Source organism: Myiozetetes cayanensis, unplaced genomic scaffold, assembly GCF_022539395.1.
Source record: "Myiozetetes cayanensis isolate MyiCay16 unplaced genomic scaffold, myiCay2020 scf1, whole genome shotgun sequence".
In the NCBI taxonomy this organism is placed as follows: Eukaryota; Metazoa; Chordata; class Aves; order Passeriformes; family Tyrannidae; genus Myiozetetes; species Myiozetetes cayanensis.
Window position 1 is genome coordinate 17,322,885 of NW_026086604.1, and position 27,695 is coordinate 17,350,579.

At 39.7% G+C, this 27,695-nt stretch overlaps 1 protein-coding gene across 7 annotated transcripts in view; it reads right to left on the reverse strand.

Moving 5' to 3' along the window:
• Window positions 1-27,695, reverse strand: part of OXR1 (oxidation resistance 1) — a 259,675-nt gene that overhangs the window by 75,132 nt on the left and 156,848 nt on the right. The window contains exon 1 of one of the 7 annotated variants that reach the window (XM_050305695.1): window positions 1,201-1,220. The exons of the other annotated variants lie outside the window; for them this stretch is intronic. The gene's annotated coding sequence lies outside the window, so the exon portion shown is untranslated. Of the gene's footprint in view, window positions 1-1,200; window positions 1,221-27,695 lie in introns of those variants that run through there. 7 annotated transcript variants of the gene reach the window in all.

Here is a 27,695-nt window from a genome sequence, read left to right on the forward strand (position 1 = left end):
ACACAAGCAGACACCACCTACATCTGACAGGCTGCAAAGGTATTCCTACTGCTTTGCCTCCTACACCGACCTTGCTACTCTTGAGGAAAAACAACAATTTGACTCTTCTAAAACAATATACCGTAACAAAGAAGTGTAATTGTCTTTAGTATTACGTTCCAGTAGAGACATGACTTCAGCCTTACCTACAGACCATAACAGGCATACATCTATCCACTTAGCACAGAGCTTCTCAAAACAGAAAAAAAAAAAGAAAAATACTTACTATTCATTGTATACTGCTCTTTATATTATCAAAAAGTACTTTAACAAACTTGAATTCTTATGCCTTTTTCTTTCCCAGCAGTTATTAGATCATGCTGCTTTTACTAGTTAGGTCATAGGCTTGTTTGTAATCCCGAATCACCTTTCCAGAGTCCTTACTGCCTGCTCCTCTTCTGCATAAGCAGCGTGTGTGCATTTGCCGACCACCCCTCCAGTTTTCAGGGTACTTCCTGCCCATATGAGTGCTCACTTCAGATGACTAAGTGACAATACCGATACCTACAGCCCAACGACATTATCAAGAGGGGGTGACAACAGCAGCCCTCTTACTCCCAGCCACAGCACAAGGAGTCACTTACTATGTCCTGACTGACCTGTTTGGCCACGGAGAGGCAGAGGTACTACTTCTGCCCTTAGCATCACTGAGGTCTATTTTCAAAGGACTACTGCCTGTCCATCAGGAGCACTAGAGAGGCAGAAACCACGTCGTACACTAAAGAGATCTCAAATCAAGGCGTTTGCGCTCCCCGCGCTTTCCTGCCCCCGGTCGGTGAAGCTACCAGGAAAGAGAGGCGAACGAAAGTAATTGTAGTAAGTAGTTCTGCCAGTGCAATCAGGAAGCCGTTCCGTCGGTTTTGGCTGTTAGACCCGTCCCCGCTGTAACCGCTCCGGCGCAGCCCGGGCAGTGCCCGCCACACGGGCGGCCCTTTCCCCGCCGCCCCCTCCCTCCGAGCCGGCGCGGGAGCGGGGCAGCAGCGGCCGGCGGCTCGGCTGGGACCCTCTCCCCCTCCTGCTCCCGCTCGCTCTCGCTCCCCGCGGAGCTCGCTGCCCTGCAGGGAGGCTCAGTCGGGGCGAGGAGCCGAGTCCGCCGCCTGGGGAGGCCCCGCCCGCTGCCCCCCTCGCCTCCCGCGACCCCGGCCCCTTCCCCGCCGGTACCTGGCTGCGGCTTGGCGGGGCCCGGCTCCCGCGGCTCCGGCCGTCCTGGCAGCGGCCGTGGCGGAGGCCGCCGGGCACGGCGCCCCAGAGGCGGCTGGCGGTGCCGCGGAGCAGGCGGCCGCCCTTGCCGGTGAGGGCGGTCAGCGAGTCCATGGCGGCGCTACGGCCCCGGGGGCGCCATGGCCGGGCGGGCGCCGCGGCCCGCGCGCAACTTCGGCAAACTTCGGGCGGCCACGCCCCCTTTTAAAGGGGCCGCGGCTCCGCCGGGCGGGGCGGGCCGGGTCGGACTGGGGCTGCCCCGCGCTCCGTCAGCGGCACACGCGGGACAGTCGGGACACTCGGGACAGTCGCGACACTCGGGACAGTCGGGACAGTCGGGACACTCGGGACACTCGGGGCACCGCGGCCCTCCGGCCTCAGCCCGCCCGTGCATCTCCGTGGGCTCATCCACGGATCGCGGAGTTGTTTATGTTTCCTGGAAGCTCACTGCTTTACAACCGTGTACTGCAAGGCTCTCTATGAACTCCCAGCTTTCCTGTCTCAGCGTTCCCGAGCATGAAAATCAAGAGTCAAGGAGACCTTCTTACTTTTGAATCTTGAGTCAGCCGTGGATTTGAAGATGTTTTTCCACTGCACTGTAAAACAGGACCAGCTGTGACACTGTGTGGTTTTGCTGCTCTTCTTTTGACCCTGATCTCTCAGTGTCCCTGCTATCCTGGATGCCATCGTCCTTGCTGTGCCATCCAGCCACGTCTCCATGCCCTCCTCTGAGTGTTTGCCAACACTGCCAAGTCAACCTTTGAGCTGACTAGGTTACTTTAGTATTCCAGCAGAACTTACCTGGTATACAATTTTTTTTTTCTTTTTGAGAAAGACGTTTGATTTGTGGTGTTCATTTGTACCCTCAAATTCTTTGTCCCCACAATTCTTGGAACTTTTTTAACGATTGAAGAAATAAAACCAGTTGAAACATGATCCAAAATATTTTAACAGAAAAAGAAATACCTCAGGCATTGAATCTCATAATGAAGATCTGCCTTACGATGTGCGTTCTGCACATATTGAGGCTGAAAGAACAGCCATATAATGATATTTATACCTGTGCCATAGACTTTGAGAAGGCAGAACTGTAAGCTAATGTGCTTATATACTAATGTGAATATGGTGCAATTATATGCTGCATCTAGCTTCAAATGAAGGCATTGTTTAATAAAAAATGCTTTTGTAGAGCCAAATCTATTGTGTACATGCAGAACAGAGGAACAAAGTGCTGAGCTATTTCAACTCCTATTCACTTGTAGCAGCTGCTCAATTAAATCAGAGTTTAATGTCAGCATTTTAGAGTGCTGAATTCTGAGGGTTACTTGATAGAAACAGTACACTCAAATCAACCTTTCTACTACTTAAATCAGTTCCTACTCAGGAGATAATGATGTTCTGGACTTTTTTTTTCAAATAAAATCTTTTCCCTGAAACAACAAGAAATTTCCAGCAGAATTAGCTCTCTTCCCTCCCACCAAGACCTGGCAGTAGAAATGGATGTGTAATCTGTCTGTTCCATGACTAAGGATTAAATGAGGAACTGCAGAATCACTGCATGGTCTAAGTATCACTTGATGTTTAGCATGTAAACTATTCTGCCTACCAGATCTGTCTTGCCCTAAACACTGTAATTAGTTTTCATTTCATTACAGTGTTTCTGCCATGAAGAAGTTCTGGTTATTCTTTTGTGCTGTTTATTCTATTTTAGACAAAATCTACTATATTTTTGCACAAGGAATGAGTATTATGTATTATACGTATTTCCTCTGTGATTTGAAGTAGTTCTCTTTTTGTTGTTTGGTTGTTGTGTTTTTTTTCTCTTCCAAGGTCATATTTATAAAATCATTAAATTTTTTAGGTTAGAAAACAGCCTTAAGAGCACCACTGTTAGGCCATCACTTCCAAGTCCACCACTAAACCATGTTCCTAAGTGCCACATCTACACATCTTTTAAATCCTCTACTGAGATGGTGACTCCACCACTTCCCTGGGCAGCCTGTTCCAAGACTTGACAACAATTTTGATGAAGAAATTTTTCATAATAACCAAACTAAACCTCCCCTGCTGCAACTTGAGGCAGCATTTATTCATTATACTGCAGTGATAGAGGCTACAGATTCAGACAGCATTTTTATGAAGTATTCAAGATAAATGTTTTGCTAACTATGAATTTGTTATATTTTAGCTGCTTTCATCTGGTTTTTTTCCACAAATAGTCTAACTGAAGGATGAAAATATCACCTTTTACTGCAATGTGATTTTCATAGTCTTGAAAATCATTGTCTATACTCAAAAGCATCCATTTAGCAATGTTTTACTTAGCAAGTACAAATTCTTCAGTTCAACCATTTTAACTATAAAAACCAGATTTAGGTATCAGTGCTCAGAAAAGGTAATATTAGTCTTTAAGCTATGTGACACTCATTGTCTACTGATAAATTTCAAGGCACTGATGTAATACAATTATTAAAATTACATAGTTATTACATTTTGAAGAATATAGTCAGAGCTATAATACTACTTGCCATCCAGAGGGACCTTGAGAAGCGGGCCCATGCAAACCTCATGAAATTCAACAGAGCCAATTGTGAGGTCCTGTACCTGGGTCAGGGTAATCCCAAGCACAAAAACACGCTGAGCGGAGACAGCACTGGGGAGAAGGACTTGGGAGCTGGTTGGCTGATGAGAAGCTCAGCATGACCTGACAGTGTGTGGTTGCAGCCCAGAAAGAGAAGTGTGATCCTGCCCTTCTACTCTGCTCTCCCACCTGGAGACCCCATCTGGAGTACTGCATCCAGCTTTGGGGGCCCCAACATAAAAAGGATGTGCAACTGTTGAAACCAGTCCATAGGAGGGCCACAAAGATGATTATAGGGATGCAACATCTCTCCTATGAAGACATTCTGGGAAAAAAGAGGCTCCAGAAGACCTTAAAGCACCCTTCCAGTACCTAAAGGGGACCTACAAGAGAGCTGGATAGGGGCTTTTGACAAGGGCTTATAGTGACAGGACAAGAACTTAGAGGTTTAAATTGAAAGAGGGTAGGTTTAGATATTAGGAAGAAATTCTTTACTGTAAGGGTGGTCAGGTGCTGGTACTGCTTGCCCATAGAAGCTGTGGATGCCCCATCCCTAGAAGTGTTCAAGGCCAGTTTGGACAGGGCTCTGAGCAACCTGGGCTAGTGAAAAGTGTCCCTGCCCGTGGCAGGGAGTTGGAACTAGATGGTCTTTAAGGTCCCTTCCAACCCAAACCATTGTATGATTATATGATTCTTCAGTAGGCATCATCAACACAAACATCCAGTAATACTACTGCGAACTTGAAGATGCTGCTTCTACTGAATTGTGTCTCAGTTGTGCCACACCCACTGTAGCAAGATTTTTGACAAAAGATCTCTGGTCTGAAAACTGATCAAACTTCATCCTCTGTCACTTTAAAAATCTAATGTCCTGGTACTTAAAATTATAGCCCATATTTCCATCTGAAAAACTCTGCAACAGTCTTCAACTTTTTAACTGGTAAAAGTAATAATAAATAATGGCCAGTCTTCGCGAGCGAAGATCCGGGGAAGGTCTTTCCACCTTCCAGCCTGCGCATTGGATTTTTTAGGTGAGACACAGTGTGCGCGGAACTGAGCCCACCCTTTAATCCTAAGGTTCATCTGCCGGGGCCAAGCGAGCTTGGACGGTGGCAGCGAGGTCCTTAGGACGTAGGTGGGTTGCCTTTAAGGGCTAACGAGCCCCACCTGCCCGGGAGTGGCCCTGACCGGGAATCGAACCCGGGTCTCGGCGGTGACAGCGCCGAGAGTAACATGAACATTATGTACATAAGCAATGTGTGTCCCTTTTGTCATAAAACTAAACCAAATTAAGGTGAGTTCTACAATTTTTATAAATTTTTACACGTATATTGATCTTGAACACCTTTACAGAAATTTGGTTGTTCTACCTTTATGTCTAGAAACAATTAGAATTTTGCTAAGGAGGGCTAATAAATTTATGTTTGATCTGTCAAACACATTTGATCTCTCAATGTGCAACAAGGATCTCTTCCAGGTCTATTTTCTGGCCTGTGGTATCAGTGCAAAAAAGTGTATCTCTGTAATTCAATTTCTTAAAACTGGCCCTCCAAAAGAAGGAGCTGGTCCTACCTGCTCTTAATTGCTTGTTTCTATTCCCATGCTATGAGTGTATTAATTTGGCAGGTGAATGAGTTGTGCAGTAAAGCTGATCCATTTAAGAGTACCTTTTAGTTTAGTAAAAAGTAACTAAACTTTTGTTGTTGTTGTTATTATTTTTCTTTTTTTTGCTTTGGGGTTACAATTATCCCCAATTAGATCTCCAGATCTGGTTGAGTTGTCTGTAAACACCTGTGGAAACACAGGCAAACAACAGAAGAGTAGAAGTGGCTGGGACAGTGGAAGGGAGAGAGGGAGGGAGGAAGTTTCAGGTAGCCTCTGTCTTCAGTGCCATTGCATATTAGGTCAAAATGATAATGCAACTGTGGCACAAGTGGAGATGCCTTCATATCATTATTGTACACAAAACCACGTTCAGTAGCTACAGAAACGTCTGACAGAATATGTCTGCATTTATGATGTAACGTTTAGTAACACATTACGTTAATCTATTGCACAACCTGCTCTTGTAGCTAGCTAGATCCCAAAGCAGAGCAGGCAGAGAGCTGATTGAGCTGCATCCTACAAGAACTGGCGGTGTAGGCAAGAGAGAAAAGGGATCCATTTTGGTCCAACAGAAAAAGACACAATGAGGAAAGAATATTTCCAAGGTCTGAACATATAACTATATATAAAAGAATTTCATAGGAGAAAAATAAAGATATAAACACAGTAAGTGGTAGGGATGTAATTTTTTCGGTGGTAGATTTGTTGCTTGTGAAAACAAGTACAAATTGCAACAGCAAATCCAGCTAAACACCAGCAGATGCTGTGCAACTTCCTTAGGGCTTTGCCAGTTCACCTGCTTTGTGTACAGGATAGGGGCCTCTTGCAATTCATCTTGACAAATTTTTAGTGCTATCAAGCTGCAGGCAAAAGTATACCATGAGGTAACACAAAATCCCTATTCTGTTTTGTGAAAAATGAGGTTTGTACGTGCTTTCTGGGGTGACAGTCTTGGTGTCAGTCATTTGGCAATTAGTCAGCATTCCTTTGTATATAAGCAAACTATATGCAAGTATGTAATTTTGACAATTTGAACCAAATGCCCCATTTAAGCTTCCTTAGTCATTCTGGAGGCACTGACTCTCATATAATATTATGAGGATGCTGTATGCCTTTGTTAAGTATCCTAAATTATCATGTCTGGTCAAGACCCTGCCATTTACGTGGTTGCAAAACCCATAATGATCGGCAAAACCAGGAATTTGAATTAGAACATCATAACAGCCTAACCTCTTTCTTAATTTTTAATGAAACTTATTTTTAGTAATGTAAAATAATTCAGGAATAGTTTTTTTTGTTCCTTCCTCATGTAAAAGGTAAACTCTTAAGACATAGAAAACCAGACTGCAGTCTGTTTCCAATGCTGTTTCAGTAAAAATTAAATGCAATGCAGAAGGCACCCATAATCCCTGAAGGAGGGACCAGAACTCAGGCATGCAGAACTCCCACATTCTCAGGCCTATTTCCTTAGGAAACAATTAATTTGAATGATGAAGTGTGCAAGTACAGAGTTCTAGAAGTAAAAATGTTTGCACAGATCTATTTTTGGGACTAAGAAAGTTCAAATATTCCAAAGGGAAATTTGGTGTCACTATAAATTTGGGAGAAGTTGTAAAGAGATAACTAGTAGGTGACACTAAGTAAATGGGTGTGTTTAAAACAGGTTCTTCACAGAGAATTGTGGGCTAGGTGTGGCTGTTCATACTGGTTTCACAAGACCACATCCTCTTTTCAGATTAAACACTCAGCAAGAATGAAACTCTCATCTACATACTAGCCTCAGAAATGGTAAACTTGGGATTTCAGACTTTAGCAGGTAGGGGTATAATTCTGATTTTACAAACCAGCTCCCTGTAAGATTACAATGAAATGGGGGCCAGTCTCGACTTGACTGATGCTGTTCACTGTTCAGCAGAAAATGTCACACTGAAGAGACACAACAGAATAAACATGGGCAACAAGGGAATTTGGCAGTCCTTGATTCTGGACTCAGGTAATTCAAGTATAGGTTATGTTTTGTATATGATTATTCTTGAAATAACACTGAAAAAGACAAGAAGCTATAACAGCATCTCTTCTAGGAGAGCTGCTTTCTCAGTAGAAAATGGAATCAAACTCCTGCTTTATTAGTATTTCAAATCTGGCTCAAGAACTATTCCATTTCTTTAGAAGCTGTATAAAATAGAGGTACCTCACCTGGATGTGAGTTTTCTCCAGGCTGAGGAGAGCATTTGGAACTTGGACATCTTGGTTTACCCCCACAATATGTCTAAGCACCACAATACACAGTCCTAAGCACTGCTTATTAGGTTTAATTTCATAATAGTTAAGTACTATAACATTCACTGTGTGATTTTGTCTTACCAAATCTAAAAAGTTTCAAGCCATTCCTGTCAGATACCACTGCAACATCTGACCTGTTTTTGCTTCATCTCCTCAGATATAGGTTGGAGTTACATAAATGTTATGGTTTTGTTTGTTAGGTTGGTATCTAATCTAATCCAAGTGAGACTATTTATACTTAGGACAGCCCAACAAGTCCTTTTCATCTTTGAGGAGAAAGCAATTTTTGCTTCTCTAGCCAGATTTCAAAAATCTTCATACCATAATTTAAATTAGATAGTAAAGACAGAAACACCATACAAATAAAATGTACAGTCAAATCTAGGACATTACTGAAACACACACACACACAAAGGTTAATTGATTCACAAATGTTCTGTACTGGCATACACAGCATAGTTACAAACAATGCATACTAAGCATATGAAACCCAATAGAAGTCAGTATAAAGTGAGTGTATTTTACTCCACTTAAGCTCATCCTGCAAAATAATTTTATCAGATTTCAAAAACATGCCACAATTTTTGACATTTTTGGAAGCACCAGATTTCAGCTGCATGTGGTCTGAATTTTCAGAGATTCAGGTAAATAACAAGCTTTGTTATTTACCTTTGTTATTTCAGGTAAATAACAAGCTTTGTTGCCTGCAGTTATCCATCTTCCCTGAGAAGTTATAGACTTGTAGCCACTATCCAAGTTTTATTTATGTTGTTGTTTTTTTTTTTTTCAAAAAGCAGTGAAAGAATTAGCATTACAAAATTGTATGTTCTAAAACTAAATCTGTGTTTTTCTTATTTTCTCAAAGTATACTTATATTTAGATGTGTAAATGATCCATTCTACAATAACATGTCAGCATTTGTTAGAATATCAGTGATATCAACACGGAATTTTTCAAATATGGCCTTGAGAACAAATGCATATCATATGGGGACTTTTCCATGTTTACAGCAGAACTTCAGTTTCAGCTGCAATTACACAGCTCTATATATAGACTACCTTATCAAATAAACATGAAATGACCTCCAGGTCTTCATTTCATACTTATCTGGTCAATAGTGGCTTCTGATAAACAAAACATTCTGTTCTTTCAGGGTGTTTAATGAAATTGAATTTGGACCCCACAGGTTTGAAGTTCATGCGGATACAGACACCCAGGTAGTTTAAGGATGCTCACTAGGTACAGCGCTTGCTGAACAGAGTCACTTTTCAGTAGGCACTGAAAAGTAGGTCTTCGTGACATCAACTCACTGACATATTTTTTCTTTCATCATGTGTTTTGAAACTCAACGTGGAAAACACTGACAATATAACTGATGACTCCATAGTATTTACTAGCTAATCCCATCCTCCACAGAGGCATAAATTATGCAAATGATAAATAATTGCTTGTGAAAGGTGTTCAGAAAATTGGTTATTCATCAGATATTTCAATCATAGGCAAACAGTATTGACTTAATCCTTTTTTTTTTTTTTTCTTTTTGCATTATAACAAGTTGTTAATACACTGTATTTCTGTAAGGAGGTTGCTGATACTTGCTCAGAAACAATAGAGTCAGGTTCCAATTCACAACAGACCTTTTTAACATTGCACATTGGTTCATAATAAAATAGAATATCCTTCTGGTAGGATACAGTTGTTCAGTTTAATCCAGTTGTACATAATTTCTGAAGACTAGGCAATCATATCATGACTCAGATTTCAAATGAAAGCACTGATTTGTGATCAGTATTTTGCCACCTCATGACCAGCTATATTCCTCATGTTTATAGGAAAAGCCACATACTTTATAAATCCACAGTCCTGTCTTGGGAGTTATAATGTTAATAATCTTCAAATTAATATATACATTAATATCAGTATTAATTGTTAATCATGCTAATAATCCTCAAGGTGACTCCATGTAATGAAGAGGTTCTGTCAGTTTGAAGAAATAATCGACTGCTTGTCACATGCTCTCATTATATTTGGTTGGTACCAGATCAGTTTGCAATTCAGAAACCATCATGGCTTTTAGTTATAAGTTTTCATTGCAACCTTTAGACATGAAGGTATCTAAGATACAGGTTCCTTTTAATTCATCTGATCAAAATTATTCTTCTCAGACACCTGGAAAATACAGACTCAAGGACAGCTGATGAGCAGACACATAATGCCAGTTCTAAGTAGGAATGTCATCTGAAGTACAATGACATCTTTTAGATAAATGGGTTCTAAATATCATCAGAATTTATCATAAGCCAGAATAAGGCTAATGTCAACAGCTGATCCTTTTGGTTGCAATTTTCTTATTATAATAAGAATTACTGATTTTCTATTTTTCTTGCTACTGCTTAGGCAGTGCATTCTGGGATTAAGGATTAATTAAAAAAAGACCAAATTCTGTTCCAGTCTTTGCTACCTGTTTTTTTGGGGTTGTTTCCCTTAAGTAAAGTAAGTTTGTGAAAGCATTTTGTACATACCTTTCCCTGAGCCATCTAAATCTGTGCAGGACATTCCTGAAATTTTCTTTTGAATGAAGACCCAGAGGGAGTATGTTGATCTTATTAGGAGATGTTCTGCTTTTTCTTTCTTGTTAAATCTTGCTTCTTAAGGAACATCTGGTGTCTCTCCCCTCCCCCACCAGCACCACATCACAAGCATATGCCTGATTCATTTGCTCCCATAATATCATGTAGAAAACTTGTGGATGGTTACTCACTCTGTCCTTTTGGTGGTAATTACTATAATTTATCCTCAGAAATCAATTTGCTTCAAGCTAGCTAAATTATTTGAAGGCTGTCCATTACTGAATTATCTCTGAATTAAGAAACTGTATCCTATACACACTACTTTTCCCCCTAAGATTTAATAGCTTAAATCCCGTCTCTCTCCACATTTTACTATCTTGTCTTTGATTACTGTCACAGTTTCCCCCTGAAATGATTTGCAGTATGTTGTCTCTCTTGTGTTCAGTTGCATTTAACTGCAACGCTGTACACACATTGAGAACCTATGCACATACAGAGCTTTGCAGATCCTATTTGCCTCTTATTAATTTCCTTCTATTTGTTTAAATGAGCTCTTCTGTAGACTTCATTTTGAATGACTAAAGGCATGTCTCACTGTCTTCCTTGTATTTCATCTGAGGATGAAATACTGTGTAAAAAATTCCAAAGAAATACATTTTTTTTTCACAGCTAATTAATGGTTATCTGTCAAGGTTTTTCACTCCAGTGTCTCAGAATCAAGACTTGGAATTGGTAGGGATTTGACTGACAGTTGTTAAGGGTGAAACCCTATTGACATGCTTCTCATCAAGGAAATAGGCTGGTGTGTTTTTCAGAAGTGAAAAGCTTTTTTCTTCCAACTATAGGTCCTAACGGTAATAAATTATGCTATTTCCAGGTTGGAAATACATTGAGTGTACTAGTTTAGCCATGAACCTTAGTAAGGTCAGCAAACCTCAGTGAATGGAAAGGTGATGATGAGAAAAGAAGGGATAAAAACTAGTTTCTAGTTGTGCTTTGTTTTCTTATTACATAGAAAGGAAAAAATCAGTTATTTGAATAATCATGGAACTTGCCTATTGAGTTCCTACTAATCTGACATTGAAGTCCTGCCTTGGGTATGGCTTATACCCCAACATTACTGAAGAAGACTTCAGCAGACATGCTCTGGGGTTCAGGATCGCCCTGAGGGACTGCAGGAGAAGTTTCCTAAGTGGCAAGAGTTCAAAAATAGTTCCAAGAGAGGTGCCCTGACATTCTGAGCAGGGAGTGGTGGAGCTCTGACTCAGAGGTAGATGTGACTGAGCACAAGGAAGGCCAGGAATGCCTGTGGCCATCCCCATCCACACTAAAGCTGCCCCCAGGCAGTGTGAGGCACTTGACACAGAGTGGGGCACAGCACTTGGCAAGGTCACCCACCAGCTCCGGAGGTGGACTCAGTCAGCGGTCACTACACTCCTGGAAGGAGCTCAGTGATGGTTTCCCCTTGGCAGGGAGCTATGTCCTCTGCACTCACCAGAAACGATGTGGAGACACAAATGGAGCTGCCATTAAAACATGCAGCTGTCCAGGTCTCGGGCTGCAGGGAGTGCCAGAGCCTGGCACTGGTGCTGGGTGGCAGTAAAGATGACAGCTGTGTGGGGTGTGACCAGGTGGATGATCTGCTCAGCCTGCTGGCAGAGCTAAAGGAGGGGGTAGAAAGCTTAAAAAGTATCAGGGACACTGAGGAGGAGATTGACCCATGGAGACATTCTATCCTATCCCTGAGACATATGCACCATCCGGCCACACCACTAGAAGGAAAGGATCTCCTCTCTCACTTTCGCTTCCCCCCAGCACTAATGGAATAGGAAGGAGAATCATGAAAGAAAAGAAAAGACAGGTGATGCACAATGCAATTGCTCACCATCTGCTTACTGATGCCCAACCCATTCCCAAGCACTGATCAGCCCCCTTCCAAGTAACTCTCCCAGTTTATATAATGCTCATGATGTTCTATGGTACGGAATATCCCTTTAGCAGGGCAGGTCAGCTGTCTCGGCTGGGCTCCCTCACAGCTTTTCTGCATCTCCTCACTGGCAGAACATGAAACACTGAAAAGTCCTTGATTCAGGGTAAGCACTGCTCAGCAACAACCAAAACATCAGTGTGTTACCAAACTGTTCTCCTACTGAATCCAAAACACAGCACTATACCACCTACTAAGAAGAAAATGAGTTCAGTCCTATTGAAACCAGGACAGGATCACTAAAGCAATTCTGAAAAAACAGCACAACATTTTAGACTTGGTTTAGATCCCCATTTAGATCCTTCTTTTTTTTTTTTTTTTTTTTTTTTCCACAGCCTCTGGTATTACTTAAGACTTCAGGAAGAAATTAAATTGTAATAATAGAATTAGAAGACATCTTGATAAGTAAAATAGCAAATGTTTTTAAGTCTTGGTTTGCAAATCTATAGTTTTTATATAAGAGTCCATAAGCATATGGATAAGAATAATAAGTTGATAGCAGTGTACTTATATTTTCAGAAAGCTTTTTACAAAACCCCTCAGGAAGGACATGAAGCTGTTGTAAGACAAGATGGCTCATCATTTAATATAGTAAGCAAGAGGTCAGATTTCACAACGGAGGAAGAAAGATTCTCAGTGCAGCCCAACAGAGATGCATGCTTTCAAACTTACAGCGTTATTAGGCTAAGGAGAGAGTAAGAAGGTGAAGGAGTTTAGTGATGATACAAAATTATGTGGGGAAGTCAAATCTGTTGAACAAAGTTAAAAATTGTTTCACAATAGAAAACATACCCAAAACAGCTGGTGACATTCACTATTGATAAATGCAGAGTAAAGGCAAGTTTTCCTCTGAGTGCATAACTGTGTTTATTCATATACATAGTGATGATCTTTAAATGAGCTATTACCATCCAGTAAAGAAATATATGAAAATGTCAGTCAGTAGACATCAAAAAGGCAAAATAAATATGAATTATTAGAAAAAAATATAGTTATACTACTTTTCAAATTCTTCTAATGAATATAGATTGTACTGCTGGCCACACTGCCTCAAAAAAAGATGCAATGTACTCAGAAAATGTGCTGAGAAGAGCAAGAAAAGTGTCAAGCTGCTTCTCTCTAGGAAAGCAGAGAATAGAATACAATGTAGGTAAGTAGAAAACAGATCAGAGAAAAATTATTCACTGTTTCTTGTGATAAGAGAAGTAGCAATAACATTGCTAAGATGATTTAAAGAAAAGGAAACATTTTGTTACACAACATAACTGAAACACAGAATTCATTACCACAAACAATTTTGTGTATGCCAAAACTATGAATGGTTCAGAAAGTCATTAGAAAAAATTTATAGAAAGTCCATCAAGACCCATTAAGCACAAGAATGCAAATACGAACTCTGGTTTTGGGAAAACCCTGTGCCACAGACTGCCTAAAGCTCAGAGGAAATACCAGCAAAGTGTCTTTCATTCTGCATTCTTTCCCTAATTACCAGCTGCTGCTGGCCACTGTGGGAAATAGGACACTAAGCTCAATATGAGTAAAACACTACCTTTACCTCATCCTGCCCAGCCATTCTGATGTAAGGATTTGCCTTGACACCACCCTGTCCCCTTGCCCTGGAACCAGAATTCCTCCCTAAGTGCTTTCCTGGGGTCATTTGAAGTGTGAAGGACGTGACTTCTACAGATGGAAGTAACTCAGAGGATCACATCTGGGGTCTCAGAGAGATACAGGACACCTCAATTGCTACAGATGTTGAACCAGAGAGGGAGACAAACTTATTATTTTGCCTTCGTTCTTCTCTCCTTTTTAACCTCCTGAAGTGAATACAAGTTGGTCTAATTTCACCTCAGTTGTCTTATCAAGAACACTGGAAATCTCACCAACTGCCAGTCTTGATGACTTTGTTTAAAGAGAAGACATGAACATGAAGTGTTTATGGAAAAGAATCCAAATGGACTGTCAGGACATTCTGAAATGTTGAAGCCTTAAGGGCTCTGAAGTTGTGCTCTACAAAGGGAAACAAATGTGGAAAAAAGAAAGCATTGGAGGTCAATCACGAGATTTTGCCAAACATCCTGGATATATTACAGTGGCTGTAGACTGCCCTGAGAAGCAAACTGTGATTCTGAAAGGGCGGAGAATGTATCCTACAGCAGGTTTAGGTTTTGCACACAAATATCCCTGTGTGCCAGAACAGCTGCACTGCCAAGCTCCCTGGCAGGCAGGGAGAGGAGCCTGCCCGTGCCCTGACTCTGCAGATGCTGCTTCACACTCTGTAATACAAATAGTTGGCACAGGAGTTTCACAGAACTTCTCCTCCATGTGCAGACATAGGACAAGGGATTCCTTGGTTTTCAAAAATTAAAGTGAATCTTCAGAATTCAGGGATTTTAGGAAGAGAGATTATATGCTAGGTTTTGTTGGGGTTTTGTTTTGTAATACAAATTAATAATTTACTCTCATGCAAAATTTTTTTCAGGAATGAAAAATCTGTTACAATTAAGAGATTAGGGGGCATACTGCTGATGGACAGTATGGGATAACATGGAGAGTACTGGCTGCTTCTTTTTAGAGCATCTTTCTCATAGCTCAGTAGTGCAACTGGAATGACAGCACAAAACTACCTCTTGCACATTCTACAGGAGACTGCAGGAATCACATACTGAAAGATCAGAATTAGTAAAGCATTTTAATAAACACCATCATTATTATGACTTCGATTTTCAACACTTCTAGGAAAAGTGAAGGGACACAGACAATTTGAATTTGTTTGGCATTAAGATTGTACTCAGCTCTGTAAAATACAGAGATATAAAACAAAGCAGAGGCCCAAACAATTCATCATCTAACCAGATTTCTGCAAACTGAAGCCCTGGCTTCCTGATACTGAAATACTTTCTGATGAAATGATTTTGCTTCAAAGATGAATGCAGAAATTGAAGGTGTGAATTAGTAGATGCATAATGTCCACCCATATAAAAATATTTTATATTCTTCATATCCTCCATGATTCCCTTGTCCTCTGGATTAAAAATATTCTTCATGATTATTCTGTTTTGTATATGCTTCTTTACTCAACTGTTTGACTTTGTTTGCACTTTTTAAAAGGAATTGTATTTTCTCCATTTTTATGAAATTCAATTGTCAGAAGCCTTAATAAATATATCTATAATTTTATTTAATGTAAGTGCACCACTTGTTTTCATGATGCACATTTCCAAGTTACATGAAACGAGCAATTTTTAAATGAAGGTATTCTCCTCTAAAAAATTCTTTTAGCCTCAGTACCATAAGATATCCAGGCCTTTTACTATGGAATTTGTATTCAGCATTCTCTGCATAAAGACATCAAACTAAACACCATTTCTGACATTAAATATTTTATTTCAAGCAATAATTCTTTTAGAAGAAGATGTCTTTTGCTTTGTAACTCACAGAAAAACAGTATTCTTTCAAAGGAGATACATAATATGTTTCAAACTGAATAGTATTGGCCTTTCTGTAATTTCTGTGAAGACTCATGTTTTGCCTTTATATTTTGAAGCTAGCAGATGGAAAAAAAGGTACAGTCTCATTTCATATGTTTTTTTATGCATGCAGTGTTATTGTTATTGTTGTTTACTTATGTGATCAAAAATATTGAGGTCAATCAGAACTTTTAGACAGAACATTTCACTATTTCTCAACAGACTTAACATATAATATTACTTTTAATAGGCGTGATGCCATAAGGCAGCATGAGCTAGCTATAGCATTCACTTTCTACGGTTATTCAGACTGGATGACACAAGGACTTGCTGGTACCATAAATACTCCCCACCCCTTCTCCATGTACTGCACATAAGCCTGCAAAACAAGCTTTTAAGTGCTGCAGGGCCCTTGAATGTGTGGTTTGGCACACGCATAGAAAAGATTTTTCCCAAATGAAACAGCTGAGTAAGCCTCTAGTGGTGATATAAACAAGGATTTCAGGAGCAATTAATGATCTGCATTCAGGGTGACCAGGTGGTACCCATGACCAAATGGTCTGGATGTGGAAGCTGTCTTTCCATTTTGTAAACTGGTCTCAATCAGGACAATGGTGTCTCAGTAAACAAACTAGTATCAGTGGGTGGTTAGCCTAGATGATATTCTGTCCTGGTAAACATTGTGTATCACACATGTTTGATATCCACAGAAGCGTTTTTAATGTTTAAATGCCTTTCAATTTGATTTTATAGCAAGATCCTTCTTCAAGTATCAGCATTATTATCTCGAGGAAAAAAAATCAAGAACAAACTGTGTGCAGCTTGCACAATCACACAAGTCTTTTGAAAGAGGTAATTAGACCTTTGAGGGCATATTGCCATAGCATATTGCAGATAGGGAAATCTTGCTAAATTTTGTGGTCTGCTATGCCTTTTGCATTTTACAAAGTCATTTGCACCATTTGAGGGTAAAAAATTCTTATAAATATTAAAAAGCAGAGGAGCTATGTTTGTTTTATAGCCAAACAATAGTCCTTTCCTCCCCCAAATCAATTTTTTGCTTTTCTGAACTAAAACTTTCATATAGTCAGATGTTAGTACCATTACGTTCTCTGTCACTCCTCTTTAAATTAACTGCTCTTTTAACACTTTTTTAGACTTAACGTCAGACAGAATCTTGAAGAAGTGGCAATGGAAGCATAACCATGTTGCCGAGTCAGCCCTGCTGTGAGTCAAAAGGCACTCCATAAAAATGTTACATTGCCATCTACATATATAGTGCAGAATCGGATTTCTTTAACAGCAGCATCTTCAGACTGATCTGCAGTGTTTGTAAGATCTTTGCCTTTTGTTTTCCAGAACTCATGATTCAAGAAGAAAATGCCAGTATTAGTCTAAGGTTTAAGTGCAAATAGATCCATAGGGACGATCTCCAAACCATTTTCAGATTACACTCTTCTTACTTTCTTTCATATTGAAAGATGTGCTGTCTCACCCAAACTTAACTGAGATACTGCTCCTCATATTTACTCCCTGTAAGAAGTGAATTCCAGTGAACAGTTATCAGTAACTGAAATAAATTCTCTTTCCATTAGTTAGCACTTGAATGATCCTGTGAGCCACTTCATTACTTACAGCAAAGTAGAATGTGATTGATTCTGTCATACTTCAGTAACTTACATTCCTCAGAAGTCTTTTTTTTCTCTTTCTTGGTTTTACTTATATAAAACACAGGAAATGTTTTAACTAATGCTATTGTACATCTCTAAATTAAGCTTTCAGATGTTCAGTGGGCTGGTTCTGTAATGATAGTGTGGTGCACTCCATGAAAAGAGGACACTGCACAAGTGGAGACAAGTTCTTGAATTTCTATGGAGAAAATATTTTGATTTCTCTAATAATTGATCAAAATACCAAGCACAAGGACAGAAGAAAGCTATAAGTGGTAAAGTATTTTCACAATATGACAGTAAACAAATTGCGGATTGCCTACTGGGAAATCTTATTCTTTGCATAACCACTAAACAAAGTATTAAAATGAAAGTTTACCAACAATCCCCTCAAAAAAAAAATTACTTTTCAAAATATGGCTGTCAATTAAAAAAGCATTACTAGAAAAAAGTAACAAACTGCATAACTCATCCGGTTTTCTCAAGGAGATATTATGTTACCTCTCCTGAACAAAGTACAACTGTTTTCAGAGTTACAGTGCAAAATGCTTAATTTTTCCTCCTCCCTTATTTTTGATATCTGTGTTAGTGAGAACAGTCTCTTTTCCCATATAACCACTGTCTGAGATGATAATAACAGCTTTACCCAGCTGATGATAGAGATACACTTAAAGTACCTGAAGCTGCATTGAGGACACACTTACCAAATTGTGTATTAGCTTAGTATCAAATAGCACCTTTAGAGGCTGCTTTTCTTAAACCCTTGGTCTCATTTGATTCCTTTCAATATGAAGGACTGTGTTCTGGATCCTTCAATGTGGATGCTGGGGGGAATAAGCTAAGAACCATTCCACTCACAAGAAATGAAGTCCTGTGGCCTTTGTTTTTACTTTAAGAAGGTTTGACAAAGACCGTGAACATTTAAGGCTGTATCTTCCATTACAACCCACAGCCAGTGTTCTGCAGGACAAGATTTACAAGTGAAGAAAGCAGTTATTTACCTCATCTGATATGATTTTCTGAAAAAAGGACATGAAGTATCATGACATGATTTTCCAAAGAAAGGATACAATATCATGATTCACATACCCTGAATGAATTCCTTATATGTACAGGAACAAATCTTGCATTGCTGACCTCTAAGAAACACAATCTCTGATGCGGGCTTGACAAATCACATCTTGGAAACTTCTCCAAAGGGCAGTCTCATGAAGGTATATCACTTCAGTTCAAAAGTACTTGATGATATAATAGCTTAAGTCCAAGGCACTGGGATATAATGAATGGGTATGGTCAAAAATGAAAAAGATGATCTGAGCCAATTCCTTCTGGCTACTTGGGTCACACTCTTACTCAGCTTTGTTTCTGGGTCAAGAGGGGGTTGGTTGAAGAGCACAGAGAGAGATTTTTGGAAAGCACATGACGTTTTACAGCAGAACTTCTGTGGTGTTACTGCAAGTAGCACTTTGCTTCCCTTACTCCACCCCAAGATATTATTTCTAAATGTTAATAAACTGGTTAGTACCCTGGGCAGAAGAGGGTTAATCAAGAGAAAATTGAAAGAGGAACTTTCTCTACTTCTAATTGTTTTCAAAACTAACCCAGCATGCAGTAGAAGAAGTAAAGAAAGCACTTGAGATTTCTTCATGCCAGACACACCTTTTCTTGCCTCCTCACAGAATACAGAAATGTGTGTCTCCCTGAGGACATTCTGCAGAGTTTTGAAATGTAAAATTTTGACAGTGGAAAAGTACAAGTCTAAATATAGTGCATTTTATCAAACTTGGTTTAAAAGAATGTTCCAATAGATATCTCTCAAAAAATGCACCTTGCTATTGGTTTCTGTGCAAAGCCCTGTATTACTGGGGGTTCTGCAAGCAAATATCAGTATGTAACCATAGAAGTGGCTTTTTTGGCAAGTATTCAGGTCACATAATGGACCTTCGGTTCACATTCATATTTGTCATAGTCTGGAGTGCAGGAGGTCTTACTATTTTGTTTCTTCCTTTTTGTTTACTCATTGGTTCCTCTTCTCTGGCACATAAGAAACTGTGTCCTTAAAAGGCACAAAAAGTACAGTTAGCTACTTTATTTCCAGAGCATTTCTTTCCATGATGGATTCTAAGCCACAGCTCACAAATTTCCATTTATATGGAAGGAAGAAAACATAGCAGTGAGCAGGCAAAAAGAAGGAGACTATAACAAGTCTTTGAGGCATGGAAATTCAGTATCTGAAAATCCACACGGCGTTGAAATCACAAATATCAGGGACAGAGTTTTAATGGGAAAAAAAATAGAACTAGTAAAAAGACCAGCTTCTCCAGCAGTCTATGCTTCCATCATTAGAGTTCCCCCATTATACATAAAATTGCATGATACCACACATTTCGTACATAATACTGTCAGAGGCTAGTGGAGGTATGGGCAGTTACTGGAAGAGAAGGGAAGAAGCATGCCCATGCAATTTTTATTGCTCTCCTTGAAGGATTTTCTTAGTGCAAGTGGAGGATTCAGAGATGGTACTTCATTCTCTCACCCACTTCTGTTTTTGATGGAACCCCTGAACAGGAGAAGGTGACCTCCAGGAAACAGCTTGCTGAGAGTAACAAGCAGGCCAAGATCTCCTCACAGATAACATAACCTCTGTGGGAAACCTAAGAAGTGTGATTCTTCACACTTGGCTGAAGCTTTAAGTCCAACCACAGAGCTTCTCCTCTGTGACCACATGCATGTATTCTGCCTCCTCTGAGTAACTAAAAAATACTTTGTCTTTCCCCTCTCTATTTTCTGATTTACTTCTAAAGCCACATATTCCTTGCAGTAGGTTTTTGCTCACACTGTATAAACAGTTTTTCAGGCACTGCTGTGACACCGTACATGCCTGCTGGAATGAGAATGAGAGAACAACAAGAAAACAAAAATTAAGAAGACACGAGGAAAAATAGAGAAGAAATCTCAGCAGTGATGAGAAAAAACATGGTGCAATTTTGCAGCACCTTAAGTTAGAAGATGAGATTTTAGATTTTAAAAATGCTTTGAAGCAGAAATTATGTCTTCAGCACACTCTTTGATGTCAGTAATTCTTTCTACTACCTTTCTTTGCAGCAGTGAAACTGTGTTGGAAAATACTGCTCCAATTGCCATGCAGGAAACATAATGTTGTGGGGGATACCCTTCTCCCACCTTCCACCAGCGCTTGTAAAAAGCAGGTGAAAACCCAGCAGGACACATAAATGGAGCTTTTTCTTTCAGCTCTCCTCTCCCCTGCTCCCAACCCAAGAAATATTTAGAACCCTCCTTGTTCTGGTCCTCGGCACCAAACTGTCACTTTCTTGGTGAGGAAGCACAAACATTTCAGCATTCCTCATTCCTCTCTGGGAAATCCTCTGCTGGCACTGTGACAAAGTGACTGACCTCTGTGGAGGGACTCACAGCTTCTATCGACATGGGTTATGAGACACTGATGTCACACATGGCAACAACAATGGCACAACCTGAAAATAAATACCCACACGCTTGCACAGAACTTAGTATACAATGTAACTGAGCAAGCTGCAACTCATTCCATGGCTCAGGCTCTTCTCACTGTCAACTGTGAAGACTCATTAATATCTAGCCAAGGATCATCCTCGATTTTTAGTCTATTTTTTGTCATCAAACTTAAACTGACTGCCATGCCTTTTCCTGGGGAACTCTTCAACAGTACAGCTGTGGAGGATGGGACAGGATTGGAAAAGATTGGCTGTATAAATAAATGCTTAGATAAATTTCTCCAGTATCCATAATCATATATGATAATTTCTGTGAAAGAAGAACTGAAGAAATGCAAAGGATTCTGGGTGTTCTAGGTATTTTCCTCTAATTTCCATATATGGTAATCTTCCCTTCGAGCCACATTGGAGGCAGTACTTGCTCCGAACTCTAAATGAGGAATCCCTCAGGAAGAACTGTCCACCATTTCCAAGCAGCTCACAGATGCAGCTCCCCCTTTGTAACTGATCTTCCAGAGGAGTTTTTTTAATAAATAAAATGTTCATTTCTTCATTGAATAAAAATGCTGAACACATATTATAGCCTTCAGAAGAGATGTTCTTTCATCCCAGAAATGGATTGGCAAAGAGTCTCCAGTATACAAGGCCAGGGAAAACAGTGGCCAGTAGCCATGCTGATATGTTTTGGAGAAGTCTTCTGTCATATCAAACCCCAGCTGGTGCACAGATGCTGCCCCTATCCAGCTGAGAAGGGTGGGGATCCCACAAACACAGCTACAAGCTTCTTTTAGCTAGTAGCATGAAATCTGAAGTAACTTCTTAGAAATCCTTACGACTCTAAGCTACTGCATGGGGATTGCCAGTTCATGGCCTTAAGAAAGCCAACATGATCTGTCTGTCCCAAACCCATGGAATCATGGAATCATAGTATGATTTAGTTTGAAAAAGACCCTTACGATCCTCCAGTCCCACTGTTAACCCAGCACTGCCAAGTCCACCACTAAACCATGTCCCTAAGTGCCACATCTGCACAACTTTTAAATATGTCCAGGGATGATGACTCCGCTGCTTTCCTGGGCAGCCTGTTCCAATGCTTGATGGAGAAATTTTTCCTAATACCCAATTTAAATCTCCCCTGGTGCAACTTTAGCCCAGTTTCTCTTGTCATGTCACTTGTTATTTGGAAGAAGAGACCAATCCCCCGCCTGGCTACATCCTTCTTTCAGGTAGTTGTAAAGAGCGATAAGGTCTTCCCTGAGCCTGCCTTTCTCCGGGATAAACAAGTCCCTCAGTGATTCCTCATAAGATTTGTGCTCCAGATCCTTCACATCCCACACTGTATCCTCTCTTCTATGTTGTATTTCCAGTAGGTATCTGGTAAGTTGAAGTCCCCCAAGATAACAAGGGTTAGCAAATATGAGAATACTCCCAGTTGCTTACAGAATATTTTGTCTGGCTCTTCATCTGGTTTGGGAGGTCTATAACAGACTCCCACCGTGATACTTGACTTACTGGCTTTTCCCCTGATCCTTACTTAGAAACACTCAACCCTGATGTAATAATCATTAAGCTCTAGACAATCAAAACACTCCCTACAGTGCTACCCCACCACCTCCCCTTCCTTGCCTATCCCTTCTGAGAAGTTTATAGCCATTCATTGGAGCATTCCAGTTGTGTGACTCATCCTACCACACTTTCATGTGGCATGAATAATGGTAAAACATGAAGGCAGTTTGTATATAAGACAGCATTGTACTCACAAAAAAAGCCCCAACCCACCACACCATGTAAAGCAGAAGTTATATATTTGTTCTTCACTTGGCTTTAAGGTAGAAATCACTTATCCAAGTATAAGTGTATTCTGAGGACATAATGTTCTCATTCACTATGCTTCTGAAAGAGTGCTCTGTCATTTCCTTAGTAAAGAGTGCAGATAAACATTCCTGCCAAACTGACAGGCAGGAGCTGAAGTTCATCTCTGATTCAGCTTAGATGCACCAGTCTGAACCCTAAAAATCCTGGTTACAGTTTAGTCCTGTAGAAACTCTTGGTCTACCATAGGCAGAGCCTTCAGGAAAGACACTGCACTGAGAACTTCAGAGTCTTCCAAGCTGTATCTCTTGACAATTACCACTCTGCACAAAGAAATTGCAATCCCAAGTGATACCTGCTACATTCTTCCAAAAAATTTTGTCAGTAAGTAAAGACTTAAACTGTCAAAAGGGCTTTTGACCAGAGTAGTGATTTCTCCCTGTTCTCTTCCAGTCCCTTTTACCTCCCAGAGAGAGTCTTCAGCACAGTTTGATTTTGCAGGTGATCCTTTTGATTTTACTTCTCTTAAATTTTTGCACTGTGCCTACATGCCTACAGAGGGGGTGTATTTGCCAATAGTTGAAAAATTACATTTGAGAGACTATGGAAACTGTCCACAGCTTTTCTTCATTTAGAGCTTTTAAAATCTTGTGTAAACTGCTTTACCAGTTTACCAGAAAAATACCTCATTTTATGAGTTCTCAGGAAGGATATTTAAAAGAATGCAGTTGCTTCCTCTATGACAATTTTTTTCCTAAAATTGTGATTATGTCATAGAAATAGAGGAAAAAGGTTATGCAGAACTATGTATGGAAAGCACATTTAAAAATAGGAGCTGCAGTTCCTCTCTATAAATTATAATCTTAAATAAAAGCAACAAGGGACATTTATGATAATTTTTCAAAATCCGAATTTAAATTAGTGTTGAAGGAGAAGACTGCATTCATTTTAAATGACTTCTCCTTTTTATTACAAATGATCTAAAGGTATCTGAAGCCTTCTCCTATAATGCACGATGCAGTGAAACAGAATCTGTACTCAAGCAGTAAGAGCAGCCTGACTGCGATGCTGGTGTAACTCTGGTGCTATTGGTGACTCTGGATGCAAACCGTAAGTTTTGCCTGAAAATTTTTCGTGGGCACAATATTGATGCTAAAAGGAATGCCCATCAGGACAAAGTCAGTTTAAGCAAAGTACATTTTAAATTCACAAGGTGGTCAGACATTGGATGCATATGAAAATGCAAGCCAAAAGCTGCAGGCAGGGGAGGAACTGCGTGAGAATCCCTCAGCACTAAGGTGAGCACTAGTTTGCTATCAGCCTCAGCCCCAGATAGTCCATGATCTTGGTCTGTGTGTTGCAAATCTACATTTCAGCTTCACAGATGGTAGGTTTGGTGTTCTGGATGAAAGTATTACAACTTGTCTCGGAAATTTTAGATCTGGGCTTACTTTCAAGAGAATTTCAAGTGTATGTTCCAGCAAATGCACCAATTCCATTAGTGAGCCAAGCCTACAATATTAAAACTCAAATCCAGCCTTCCTTCTGTGGCAGAACGTGGCACTGTTGACATTTTGATCAAATCCAAATGTCCTAGGGTTGTGAAATACAAACCATAATAATAGAGATTTGTAATAATAAATCTGTATAGAGGTAAGGAACTCAAAGCCATGAATACAACTTTTCTAATTATGTATTAAGATTAAACTACATTTTATGGGGACATTATGTGCTTGCAGCTATTTGTGATGTTACCAGTAGCAATGAAATCCTTAATTCATATTTACAAAGCCGACATTCTCATTCCTGGTGATTCAGTAGGTTGCAGAAGTGTTTTTTTTAAAAAAAGCTATTTCAATAAACCTTAAGATATATTGGAATTCTTTGAAGGTAAATTGAATAATTCTTCAGTGAAAATGTACTAGCTTGACATGGAGAGGAATGAGAAGAGGAAAGTTCTAATTGAAACACTGGACCTGCCTGAACATATAAAATTAAGTTATTTCTCTTGCTCTTGCTGTCTTATTAAAGAAAAGAATTTTAAGGTAATAATTCCATACAGTTATGATTTCACATTTGAAAATGCTGTCATTGCAAACAGTTCTTTCTAATAGACACCATGAAGCTCACACTTTGACCTGCTGCCAGACACCCTCAGTGAAGGGAGGTTAGACCTTTAAAGGTCTCCCCTCCAAACCAAACTATTCTATGGTTCTACAATTCTAAGACAATCTGTCACAAACTATCCTAGACTAGAAATACCCAGTAAATACAACACATACAGACATCACAATAACTTTAAAAAAATATTGCACATGCTGGAAGGAAGCAAACTGATGAAACACACAAAGTACATTTAAGTTATTTAGGGACTAAAATAAGCATTTCCTCCTTGGGAACGGAGGAAAAAGATTGAAGAGAAATGTTACTTACATTGCTGCTTGTAATAAAAAAACTCAAATAATCAATTTGACAATAGAATTCAGTATTGTCTCTTTTTGCCAAGATCATCTTTACCATTTTAGGTACCACTTATAACTATATTACAATAATTTATGATGAGGTTATTATACACTCATATATATTCATATTTTAATCTTTTTTCTCCATAGCAGATTGTTTCAAATTATAATGATAAAATATTTTGAGAACTAAACTGTTTTGTTAAACTTGTAATATATGGCATTGCAGAAATAATTGTTTCCACTTCTATTTCTTTATGTATTTTTTTTCATTCATAGCTGCAGTGATTTATATAGCCGTTAAATTCTCTATATAAAAATCTGAAATACCAAAGTTAATCCTGAAATAGTTTGGTGCAGTCCCAAAGCAACCTATGGTTATCATAATTACTTTTATAGAAATTAAGTGTGTGTTAGACACTTTACAAAAATAGGATTAAATTCTAAATCACATCTACAATCAGTTGAACCTCTACTATTCTGAGGCTGGTTCATCAAGAGCCCCAGTCTATAGTAATCAAACTGCTAGTCTGAAGTATACCTGCTGAGAATGTCCCTAAAATGCCAGCCACCATCTGGGATCAGCTACAGCACAGCAGGTCCTGCTCTGATCCTTTCTGTTCCTCCAGTTTTCTTCATGGGAAAAAACAAAAAAACAAAACAACAAAACAAAACAAAACCCCAAAAAAATCCACAAAACAACAAACAAACAAACAAACAACACCAAAAAACCCAAACCAAACACCAGTAACAAAACTACCTCAATGATATTATTTAATTTATAAGTATCTGTCCTTTGCATTGTGTCTGGCTTTTCAAACTGTCTTCTGTTATTTTGTCTCCAAGTTATCTCTAGCTTTCCCATTCTGACCTCATTCATGTCTACATCTTTACCCACATGCCCAGACCCTGGGCATAAGCTTGGGTGTACTCAAAAGTGCTAGAAGAAAGTCCTAACAGGCATAAGGGGGTCACTAAGATCTCAGGACTACTGATCCCCTGCAACACATTGGCAACTTGGGGTAAAAAATGTGCATGGGAGTGCCTTAGGTCACTCCCATAAAAGGACCCACAAAGTACCATTACCCACCCTGTGCTCTCTCAGGGTTCACAAACCTTCATGCATAGAAGGGTTCTTGGGAAAAAAAAAATGAAACAGCCTAAACTTTTCACCTTCAGTAATTTTTGGCTCAGATAGTTTTTCACTGTATGCAGCACACACAACTGAAGAGTTTCCTCAGTTAGTTTCCTCAGACTATCTCAAAACCAGCTCTACAGGGCCTGGTTTTGAGCTGGGGCAGATGCTCTGCACTGGACGCACGTGCTTGGCAAGGCTGGGGGTGGGGGCCCTACAACAGGCCCATCAAAGAGCTCATCTTATTTCTTTTCTTCCCCTCCCTTCAGTCTTCATTTGAAGGCTGATGGAAAAATACAGAGGATAGTTTTCTTTGAATGGCTCCATTGCTACTCACAGGAGCAAATGTTGCTGCCAGAATCATGTGGTGTCTTCGGGGGAAAGGTGGGCATTCTGTAGAGGACAAGAGGCTGATCTTGATATTGGTGATGAATCACATACAAAGCAGGGAATGTCATATAAAGTGGGCTTGAAAACAAGGAAATGTTTCCTTTACTCATCAAGTGGGCTCAAGGCACTTGAACAAGAGATCTCTAACACCATCTTCAGAACACACAGCCTGAACAAGGGACTGGTTGGTTGAATGTGAGATTTATAAGAACCTTGTTTTTTGTGAGGTGTATTTCCAAAATTCATACTAAATTGTGACACACCCAGATGTGCTTCATCTCAGACAGAACATTATCTAAAAAGGCAAGGCATATCCAGCAAAGTCAATTAAAAAAAAAAGTACCAAAAGAAGAGGGAGTAGTCTTTGCAACTCTGCTCTGTGTTCCAGCAAACATCACATGCTTTGGAGTTTGAAAGAACTGATTGACAATTATATCAGAACTAACCAATCTAGCACATTTAAATGGAGTTCTTTTGCAGGTTCATATTCTATTTATTCAACTTTTGATACTTTTAATTTCATTCTTGTCACCTGGTTTTCATGTCTTATAAAGACAGGAAGTAACAGCAACAAGTTTGACAAGAAACAAAGTCTACCACAAACATGTATTTCCTGGTTGCATGCACTGTGCAAAGGAGCCTGTTCTTCCCAAATATGGGTGCCTATGGAATTGAAACCATAGAAGTCAACCTTTGCTTCATGCAAGGAACATAATTTTGTGAAAAAAATGCAATATCCTTTAGTGGAGTTCACATTTCAGAAAATCTTCTACAGTCAGTGGAGTTTTAATATCTCAGCACATCAGTCTGCAGGGAACTCTAAGCATATGGGCCATGGGCTGAAGCAAAATCCTACTAAAGCTGAAGCAGTGTCATGTTCTGAACCGTTGCAATGCCTTGAATGAGGAAATATGGTAAATTATCCACACAAAAGAATGCAACCCAATCTAACATTCAGCCTCTCTCCTTACAGCTGAGTAAATTCCACAAGCACCATGCA